At 51.5% G+C, this 9,583-nt stretch overlaps 1 protein-coding gene across 9 annotated transcripts in view; it reads right to left on the bottom strand.

Annotated features, from left to right (window-relative positions):
* Mbp (myelin basic protein) overlaps positions 1 to 7,639 on the bottom strand; it is a 118,239-nt gene extending 110,600 nt beyond the window's left edge. For 7 of the 9 annotated variants that reach the window (XM_031366146.1, XM_031366152.1, XM_031366148.1 and 4 more), the window contains exon 1: positions 7,369 to 7,485. The gene's annotated coding sequence lies outside the window, so the exon portion shown is untranslated. Of the gene's footprint in view, positions 1 to 6,622; positions 6,730 to 7,368 lie in introns of those variants that run through there. The other 2 variants (XM_031366155.1, XM_031366147.1) reach the window with 2 other exon arrangements.
* Between the last annotated feature and the right edge of the window lie 1,944 nt (positions 7,640 to 9,583).

Here is a 9,583-nt window from a genome sequence, read left to right as displayed (position 1 = left end):
CTCTTCCTTTGGGGGCAAATGTACCTCGTATGTGGGGCTGGCCTTGAAGTTGCCATGTAGTAGAGTGTGATCTTGAACTTCTGATCTTCCTGCCTCCATCTCTGAGGGCTGGGAAATAGACCCGTAGCGCCATACAATACTTGTGGTACTGAGGATGGAGCCTCACAGGCAGACACTGTACCAAACTGAGCTACATTTTCATCCCATGAGAGCCACCATTCAAATGCAGCCAGGAAGGAAAGCCAGCACCTCTCTGCCAGGAATTGAACTAGGAGTCCCAGCATGAGCTTGAGGATGTTCGCAAAGGGACTCTGGGAGGCTAACAGACCTGGAGAGCAGATGGAGGGGAGAGGGCATGCACCTACAGTTTATCATCAGTTGGTGTCTGCTGAGGGCTGGATCCATGGCTTAGGCCAGAAGTCTTGGCCCCTGAGAAGCCAGTGGGGTCTTCTGCTGCAGAAGCCCTGTGGGGTTGGTCCAAACACACTGCAGAGGGGTCAGCAGGTGCTTTATGTAGGGAAACTTACTCATGAGCTTCTGAGTTTCTTAAGGAAACCACAATCACTCAAAGGCAAGAACTCCATCTGAGATACACTGCACAGTGTCTGGTAGTCAGAAGATAGTCACCCTTCCATAAAGGAACTGTGCCTTTGCTGTATGGTTGGAAACCCTCAGTGTATCTCTGTAATTTTAGCTAGCAATTTTACTTTGGACCTCTGGTCTAACTCAAAAAAAGAAATGTACAGACATGACCTACACATGTAGCTCTGTTCAGCTGGTCTGAATGATTCCACATGCACACAAGTGCATCACGGTGCACTTGACCTCAAGCATATGAAGAATCAAGGGATATGATTACCCACAGTATGCCCCATGAGATACAGCAGCAGCACGTGGGTAGGAAATATGACTAGGTGTGGATAGAGAATCAGATATACAGATACATTGTAAGCATAAAACTTCATCAACCTCTCCAGCCAGGCGGTGGTGGTGCACACCTTTAATCCCAGCACTTAGGAGGCAGAGGCAGGTGGACTTCTGAGTTCAAAGCCAGCTTGGTCTACAGAGTGAGTTCCAGGACAGCCAGGGCTACACAGAGAAACCCTGTCTCAAAAACAACAACAACAAAAAAAACAAAACAAAAAACAACAACAACATCAACCTCTCCATCAACACGTCTGCAAAAATTCCAATTGACAGTGACACGCACAGAGTGTCTTAATGACACTGCGATGTGCTTGTGTGTATATGGAATCATTCAGACCAGCTGAACAGAGCTACATGTGTAGGTCATGTCTGTACATTTCCTCTTTTGAGTTAGACCAGAGATCCAAAGACTGCATTCCCAGCCCAGTCTCCAGGACTGTGCAAGAATGTTCCAAGGTTAAAGCTGAGGGCAATGCATTTAATAAGAATTTTCAGCAGGTGGTTATAGACAACCCAAGGAGAGAAACACAATGCAGGCAGGTCGGTTCCTTCTTCACCAGAAGACAGGGATGTAATCAGAGCAGGGCCATGCTCAGAGTTGAGAATGACGATACGGACCCTGATATGGAGGAAAGAGGACCCAAGGGGTTTTGTTTTGTTTTATTTGTGTGTGTGTGTGTGTGTATGTCTGTGTGTGTGTGTGCTGACTTCTTAACCTTCAGGTTTCCAGGTCAGAAGAGCAGGAGGGAAACAAATCCCACAGCAAAGTCTCTAGATCGGCTTCATCTCCCCAGGTTTGAAAGGATAAACGGTCACCCGGCACTGCCAAAGGTGGGCCACACACCTGCAGGGCTGCTATGCAGAGTGAATGGGCGCACCAAGAAACCTCACCCACCATAAGCCAGAAGGATGTGCACAGCTGACAAATAACGAATCAGAGGAAACAGAATGCTGTTTTCAGGCCCGTCCTGCAGATGTCATTCAGTACAGCACGCAGAGTCTAGCCAGAGACAAGATAAAGAAACAAAAGCAGTTCCTTCCGTTGTTTGTTCGACTTTTATTTTCCTTCTGAGACAAGGCTTCACTGCGGAGCCCAGGCTAGCCTGGAACCTGACGATGAAGAGAGAGGCTAGCCTATAACTTAGAGAGCTGCACCTGTCTCTGCCTCCTAAGTGCTGGGATTAAAGCCATGTGCTACCCTGCCTGGCTTATGTTTTTCAACAGTCTCTCATTAAACCCGAAAGGTGCTCTAACAAAAAGCCTCATGTTACACTTCATCCTTTACACAAAAGTTACTAAAAATGGGTCGCAGGCTAAAATATGAAAGGAGAAACTAAACTCCGTCAACGAAACCGAAGAGAAGCAGAAGCGTCTCTGGGCCTGAGACCGGTGGGGAAGTCTCTGGCTTCTCCTGTTTTCTCTCACCTTTCTGTTTGTCTGTCTGTTTGGAGACAAGGTCTCAGTATGTACCTCTGGCCGGCTTGGAATTCACAGATAGCCCCCTGCTTCTGTATTCTAAGTGGTGGGCTTACAGGTGTACACTACCGTAGTCTGCTAAGTGAGGAAGTCTTAAGACTTTACACCAAAAACAAAACAAAGGAGCAAAACTCCCCAACCTGCCAACCAGGAAACGGAAAAGGAATTCCCCGAAATGCACATACTAATGATCACAGCCAACCTTCTCTCTGAGCAATCCTATGGAGGAGATTTAAACACTGGCAGAACTGTAAGAAAGGAACCAGAAGTTGGGGTCTCCAGAGTAGAAGAATGAGCCGAGTAACAGCAACAACCCGTCTGATTCAAACGTGAGGGGAAGAAACAAGAAGCCATTTTGCTGAAGGAGTTGTGGATGGCAGATATGTACACTTGACCTTTGACACCGTCAAAACCACCATGGACTGTCCCATTTGTATGTCAGAATAGCAAACAAAACCCCAAACCAGTGACAATCCTGAATGTGTGTGAGATTCGGTCTCTCAGGCAATGCTGAGTGGCATGTGGGGTGTCACAGCACCCTGGCAATGAGATGCCCAGTCCTTATAAAATTAAACAGGTGCTCTCCCACCACAAGCTTCAGCAACTGCACTCTCGGGCATTTATCCCAGAGGTATGAAAACCACGTTCACACAAGCGATGGTGGATGTTCATAGCAGTTTTGTGTGGAATAACTGCATTCTGAAAGGGCCCACGCACTCTTTCAAGGAGACTGGACGGCGGAGCTTCTGCAACATGAAGGCCACGGCAACAACACAGAATCAACCATGGCACGAGCGAGCGCTCAAGCACCTGTGTGCTGGTGGAACTCGGACTGGGGGGAAATGCCGAGCCCAGGAGGTGCCACATCAGTGCGTTTGTGCAGAGATGACAGCACCGGAGAAATGGAGGACCAGCATCCTAGCGGCCTGCACTGAGGGAGGGGAACGGAAGAAGATGTCTGCACCTGTGAAGAGCAGCACAGGGCGTGCAGAGATGGCGCTGGGGGTTCATCCTTGATTGTGTTAGCTAGCAGTCAGATGTTCTACATGGCACCATCACATTCATCCATACAGAGAGACAGACACAAAGCACACAAACACGCACAGATACAAACACACAGCCATGGGCATGAGACCCAGAGACACAGACACAGAGTCGGGCATAGGGGCGTTGGTGTGAGAACTGGTGAAGCCTGCAGTCTGAGCGAGGTTAATGGTTGGTGTCACGGCTAAATTTCTGGTTGTGTTCTGTGCTGTAGTCTGGAAGATGTTATCACTGGGGAGACAAGGGGAAGGGTGTATGCATGAGTGAGCTCTGTATTATTTCTTTTCCCTTCTCCGCTTCCTTCTTCCTTCCTTCCTTTCTTCCTCTCTCCCTTCATTCCACCTTTTCTTCTCCTCCCCTCTTTTCTGACAGTCTCACTATGTAGCCCAGGGAGTAGTGGCCGGCTCATCATCCTCCTGAGTGCCCCAGCCCCAGTTCTCTCTGTGATATCTGGCAGTTGCCATAGGACTGCTGTTATTTCCAAACAGAAAAAAAATTAACAGGTTGTTTTAACTGAGTATGCAAGGTCTTCTGTATCACTCCAAAGGTTAAGGTAAGGGTTGGGGCGTGGGTTGGGGTTGGGGTTAAGGTTAGGGCTCGATTCTAGATAACCTTCAGGGCATATCCAACATCAGCTTTTCTAGGTCATTCAGTAAAGTGTTTACGTTTTTGCTAACACACCCAATCAATAATGCAAGTCCTTTCTCCACATCTTTCTTCATACTTGGCACAGTCAGGACCTGAGAATTCTCACTGGCATAAGGAATGTGAAACTGTATCTTATCACTGCTTTTAGTTCCCCTCCCCCTGACTAGCTGTGGGATGAAATTCTTTTCATGCTTTATTAATTCTTTTGGGGTTGATCTCTTAGACCTTAGAGATGTCCAGTCACACATCTGGTATCACACGTCCCAGAAGTTGAGCTCACTTTGTCTCCCTCTCCCCTCTCTCATTTTTATAATACTGCCCCCAGAGCTGCTTGGTTTTGCTTACAAAGCCCAGAACAAAAGAACCTTCAGGACCACAGGACCACATCTTTAAATCTCCCGAGAGAGGAGGTGTCCTGATAGCTTCAGAATACACAAAGTGTCCAGGGTGGCCAGCAGACGCAGTCGGAGAAGAAAGCCCCGAGCTCGGCAGCCTGAGGGTGCCTCTGGGAGTCCAGCTACCTCTCTGTCAGTTTGTTCTAAGTGTAGCAGGCTCCCTCATGTTGGATGGCTAGCAGGCCTCTCTTACTGACTAAGTTTCGTGGCTACAGTCTTCCCAGCACAGATTTCAACAGAGTTAGAGCCTTCCTGGGAGAACGTTCTAGCAGTCCTTCATTTCTGCTCAGGAGGCACAGGGGCTTTTCCTGTGTGTCCCCGCTCCCTCCCAGACTTCCTTTAGTGCATTCAGAGGGACTGGCAAGAGTCCCTCCTTCTTTGCAAAGCCATGGCTTCTTAATGGAATGCTGAATCACAGGGACGCTTGCTTTTCTTCTTTATTGACAGCAATGGAAACCATGGAAGGGATATTGACAAGGTTGGGTGTCGGGTCACCTGGAGATGGGAACTGGACGTTTTAACAGGCATGGTCATTACTATTGGTGGGCTTACATTTTTGTTTTTGGTAATGTGTGTATGTATGTATGTCTGTGTGAGGGCATGTGCATGTTGTGAGTCACAGAGGATGGTGCTGGATTCCCAGGAGCTGGAGTTGCAAGCAGCTGTGAGCCAGCTGATATGGGTGCTGGGAACTAAACTACGGTCCTCTCCAAGAGCAGTGAGGTGTCTTTAACCACGGGCCCATCTCTCTAGCTCCGGTGGTGGATATTCAAGAAGAAAGGAAGGGGGCACCTTCAAGTGGCCATGAGGGGCCAAATGGGGCCGAGTGGCAATCTCACCACACTTCAGTCTCCATGTGCCCCAGGGGCAACTAATGTTCTGAAAGAAGATGGAGCTCTCCCAAGGCCCTTAAGATGTAAATGCCGTAGTTAATGCTCTCAGCAGGGAGCCTGGTGTTTATTGATGTGTCAGTCAGTCCCTGCCACCTGCTACTGGGAAGGCAGCTGCCGACTTTGAAAGAACCTGGAGAGGGGTGGGTGAGACGGGTCAGTGGGTAAAGCGCTTGCCACCAAGGCTAACGACCTGAGTTTGATCCCTGCAACCCACATGGTGGAAGGTGAGATTACTCCTTGCCAATCATCCTCTGACCGCCACACATGTTCACCCACACATACACGTAAATAAATTAATGTAAAGGTTAAAATCACAAAGAACCCAAAGAGGAAACAAACTAAGCTTTAGCACTCCAGAGTCAGTCTAAACCGGAACATCCCTGACACACGAGGCTGTGTTCTTTTTCCGAGTTCACACATCTTTTTTTTTTTTTTTAAATCACACACACCATTTCCACAAAGAACCAACATTCCACCTCTAGACAGGCATTAAATGGATTTACAAATTTCTTTTTAAATCTCAAGTTGATCAAAAGCAGTCATCTCAGAACATTAAAATCCTTAGGCGTTACGTCTCACGTTCACGATTATTTTAAAACATATTTTCTTTCTCAGGTTTCTGAGAATCTAGCTGGGGGCGGCTAGCCAAGCTGGACTGGTGTGCACTTGTACAGTTGTCTGAGAGCTCACTACAGGCCTCTGGTTCTCAGGTGCTCTGGCCTGGGATGGCCTCTTCTCAGGACCCCGGACGCCCACCCCCACCCCAGAGGTGTTGGCAGGGTAAGCTCTATTTGGGAGAGCCATGGGTAGTGAGTGAGTGGTCCTTTGAACTTAGCTAGACAGACTCCAAAACTACAGATCTTACTCGAGACCACCTCTGAAAAAGCCGTTCTAGTTGTGTATGTGCAGGCAGAGATGATGCCTGCCCGATGTTTGTCTCCCATCCCCAGGTCCAAGACTTTCCCCAACACACAGACCCACTCTTGGATGCTGCGCGGATCAGCAGCTGTCCTGCTGGCAAGCATTAACGAGTCAGATCTGATCCTCGGAGAACCAAACTCTCATCCAAGCCTTGCTCTACCTTCCAAACCAGGGGGTTGGACCACCACCTCAAAATCCCAAGCGGGGTACGCGCGGTATGCACATGCCCTAAAAAGCAGAGTTTACAACAAACCATAACAGAACACAAGGACTGCCCCCGGGACCCCGCGCTTCGGCAGGACCAGGAGATCAAGTTACCTTGGGAAGATCGGGCCAGGCTGGACTCGAGCTAGTGCCAGCAGGTGACCGCAGGTGGGCTGGGGGCTGCGCGCGGCGCCCAAGGGCTGAGGAGCCCGAGACAGGCCTCGAAAGGCGGAAGCCTGGACAAGTGCCTGTCGCCGCCCTCGGCTCAAAGGGAAACTGCTTCTCCTCGTGGGGCAGGGCAGGGCAGCGATCGCCCGCTGGGCAGCAGGTGTGTGATCTGCAGGCAAGCAGGCTTGGATGGGACCCCTAGTGTGTCTCAGAGCCCATCAGAGCCCTGTCCGTGGCTGAGGGCGGTCTCTCTAGACAGAGGTCACCTCCTCCCCCTAAACTCCTCCCCCACCTCCCCTCACCATGCCTAGGCCTCACGAGTTTCAGCGACCCCGGAGTCCCAAGGCCTGGCTGGAGACCGCCCCTGTATATCACCAGGCTTCCAGTCCCCACTGGGGTTTCCCTGAGTCTATACTCTAGTTCACCCTTCCTAAGAAAGATCGGGGCTGTCGACGTGGTGTCGGGTCCGGGAGGTCGCCTAGCTGCCACCTGCCGGGCCACCTGCACCTCTGGTCAGGTGTGACCCAGGCACTCCTGGCCTAGAAGGGGAAACAGAGTTCTGCTGCCCTCGCGGAGCGCCCCTTCATTCGCTTCTCTGGGAGTCAGACTCTGTACTAGGGTCTCCCGCTCGCAGGGGCCCCGAGACAAAGGCACCAGGGCCGCCCCTGGCGTCCCTGCAAATGATCACTTACCGGTGCTGGCTGCGGCTCGGAGGCCAAGGGGGGCCCAGGAGCCCGGAGCCCTGTAGAAGGGACCCAACGCTGGGCTCGGGGTCGTTGGGGCGCGGGTACTGCGTTCCGGGGTCGCGAGGCTCAGGCCGCCCGAGCCGGAGGCTCGTCCTCGCTGGCGCGCAGCGGCGGTGACTGACAGAGGCTGCTCCGGGGACGGGCGCGCACCCCGCTCCCGCCCCGCCTCCCCCTGCCTGAAAGCAGGTAAACGCGCGCCACTGGGAGGGCGGGGGACACGCGGGGACCCAGGGGCAGGGCAGTCCTCGGAGCGGTGGGGCGGGGCTTTGCTCGTCACCGCCCCACGCTCCCGCACCGCTGCTCTCTGGACTTTCTTGTTTCTGGAATCGGAAGAGCAGGACCTCGCAAGAGAGGTCTAAAAGGCATCCCCCTGAACCACGGGATACCTTGAGTCCTGGAACCCGTCCCCCGGTTACGCCTGAGGTGGACCTCTGTGTTCTGGGCCTGAAGCTGGAGCTGAGACCACAGGTGCTGGCTGGAGGGCCTAGGACGCCTGTCGTTACGAAGTTGTAGGCTCCGGACTCCAGCAAGGAAGCTTCCCTGTTCTGTCACTCAGGAACCCACTGTGTTGACGCTGCTTTCCTGGACACAAGTTCCTTGCTATCACATAGAGATCTTTTGACTCCATCAGCCTGACTCTGGGTATGTGGGAGGGACTAGTGGATGGCGACCACACTGAGTAAGTCTCCAGTTCTTCATGAGATAAACCACACCAGGGAATTATTCAGACAACCGGGGACACATACCATGCATACAAGGGCGAGCAGAGGGCAGGCAGACTCAGAGCTGACTCTCAGAGACTTTCACTTCCTCTGGAAGGTGGGGAATCTAGCACTCTGTCCAAATGCCAGTCTTCCTAAGGCAAATATTTCCAGGGCAGTCTAGATTCACTAGCTGGTCCTTACCCGGGAAACCTGTGGGGTGTGTGTGTGTGTGTGTGTGTGTGTGTGTGTGTGTGTGTGTGTGTTGGGCATGTAGGTTCTGGGGTTTGGAGGTAAGGATAGAAAGGCAAGAAAAATGTTCTGGTCCCACCTAAGATGGAGTGACTGTAAGCAAGAGGGTCACCCAGGACAGTGGCGTCCAATGCTCACAGCTGCTCAGGTCATCCTTGGTACCCAGGATATCAGGGGATGTTGGAACGCTAGGTCCCTAGCTCCATGCATTAAACTCCATGCATCAAAACTCAATGTCAGCAACCAGATGTGTCCCAGCATCTCTCCTCTGCAGATGTCAATGAATCTGTGCTTCAGAGAGCTGCCTAGCTGCAGTGACAACACTCCTCTCTTGCCCTCCAAGGCTTCTACTGATTTCTAGAAACAGCAGAATTCTCACGGGGTGGGAGGCCTGGCTGCCCTGTTAGACCCTTGGCATAGGATTTATGAAATGCTGCCTGCATGGGGTTTGTGGGGATACAGTGTAGACAGGAGACCAGGTACCCGAACTCCATAGAGGCTTTTTAGAGAAAGGGTAGAGTGTGGAGTAAACTATCTAATAGGGCCATTGGTGAGTATTTGAAGGGCCATAGCTTAGCAGCTTCTCGCCCTGCCGGTTAGAGAAAGAATACAAGACCCAAGGACCGGGGGAGGTGAACCAAGTCTCACTGTGGAGTCAACTTTTACCCTTAGCAAAAATGGCTGCAAACGGAAAGTCACCTTTTGACAAGAGGCGGCAATGCCTCCTGTTGTCTTTGGTATTTTTAAGGAGCCACAGTGCCCAGTGCAGTTACCTCCTTCTCCCACAAAACCTCAGGCCACTAGAGGGTAGGGTAGCCACACAATCTATCAACACCTCACACCTCAGCAGGCAGCATGGGCTTCTGTGTGCGACCGAGGGACTCCGAATGCACCATGGTAAACTAAGATGCAGATTAAGGCTGGGGAGAGTTTGCTGGGTGTGCAAGCTTGAGGGCCAGAGTCTGAAGCCTCCCTGATCATGTAAAGGCTAGGTGTGATTGCAGGTTCCCTTGGGGAATGGGGGAGAGGGGACAGATGGACAAATGGGTCTCCAGAGTTCTCTGGCCGGCCAGATTAGTTAAAACAAAACAGTGAGTTTCTGGTTCAGTGAGACTCAGTCTCAAGGGAATAAAGTGGGAAACATTAGAGGAGGAAGAAGAGGGAGAGGGACAGGGACAGGGAGAGGGGGAGGGGGAGGGAAGGGGGAG

Source organism: Mastomys coucha, unplaced genomic scaffold (assembly GCF_008632895.1).
Source record: "Mastomys coucha isolate ucsf_1 unplaced genomic scaffold, UCSF_Mcou_1 pScaffold13, whole genome shotgun sequence".
Taxonomy (NCBI): domain Eukaryota; kingdom Metazoa; phylum Chordata; class Mammalia; order Rodentia; family Muridae; genus Mastomys; species Mastomys coucha.
The sequence above is the reverse complement of the archived record's forward strand: the minus strand, read 5'-3'. Positions and strand labels throughout refer to the sequence as shown.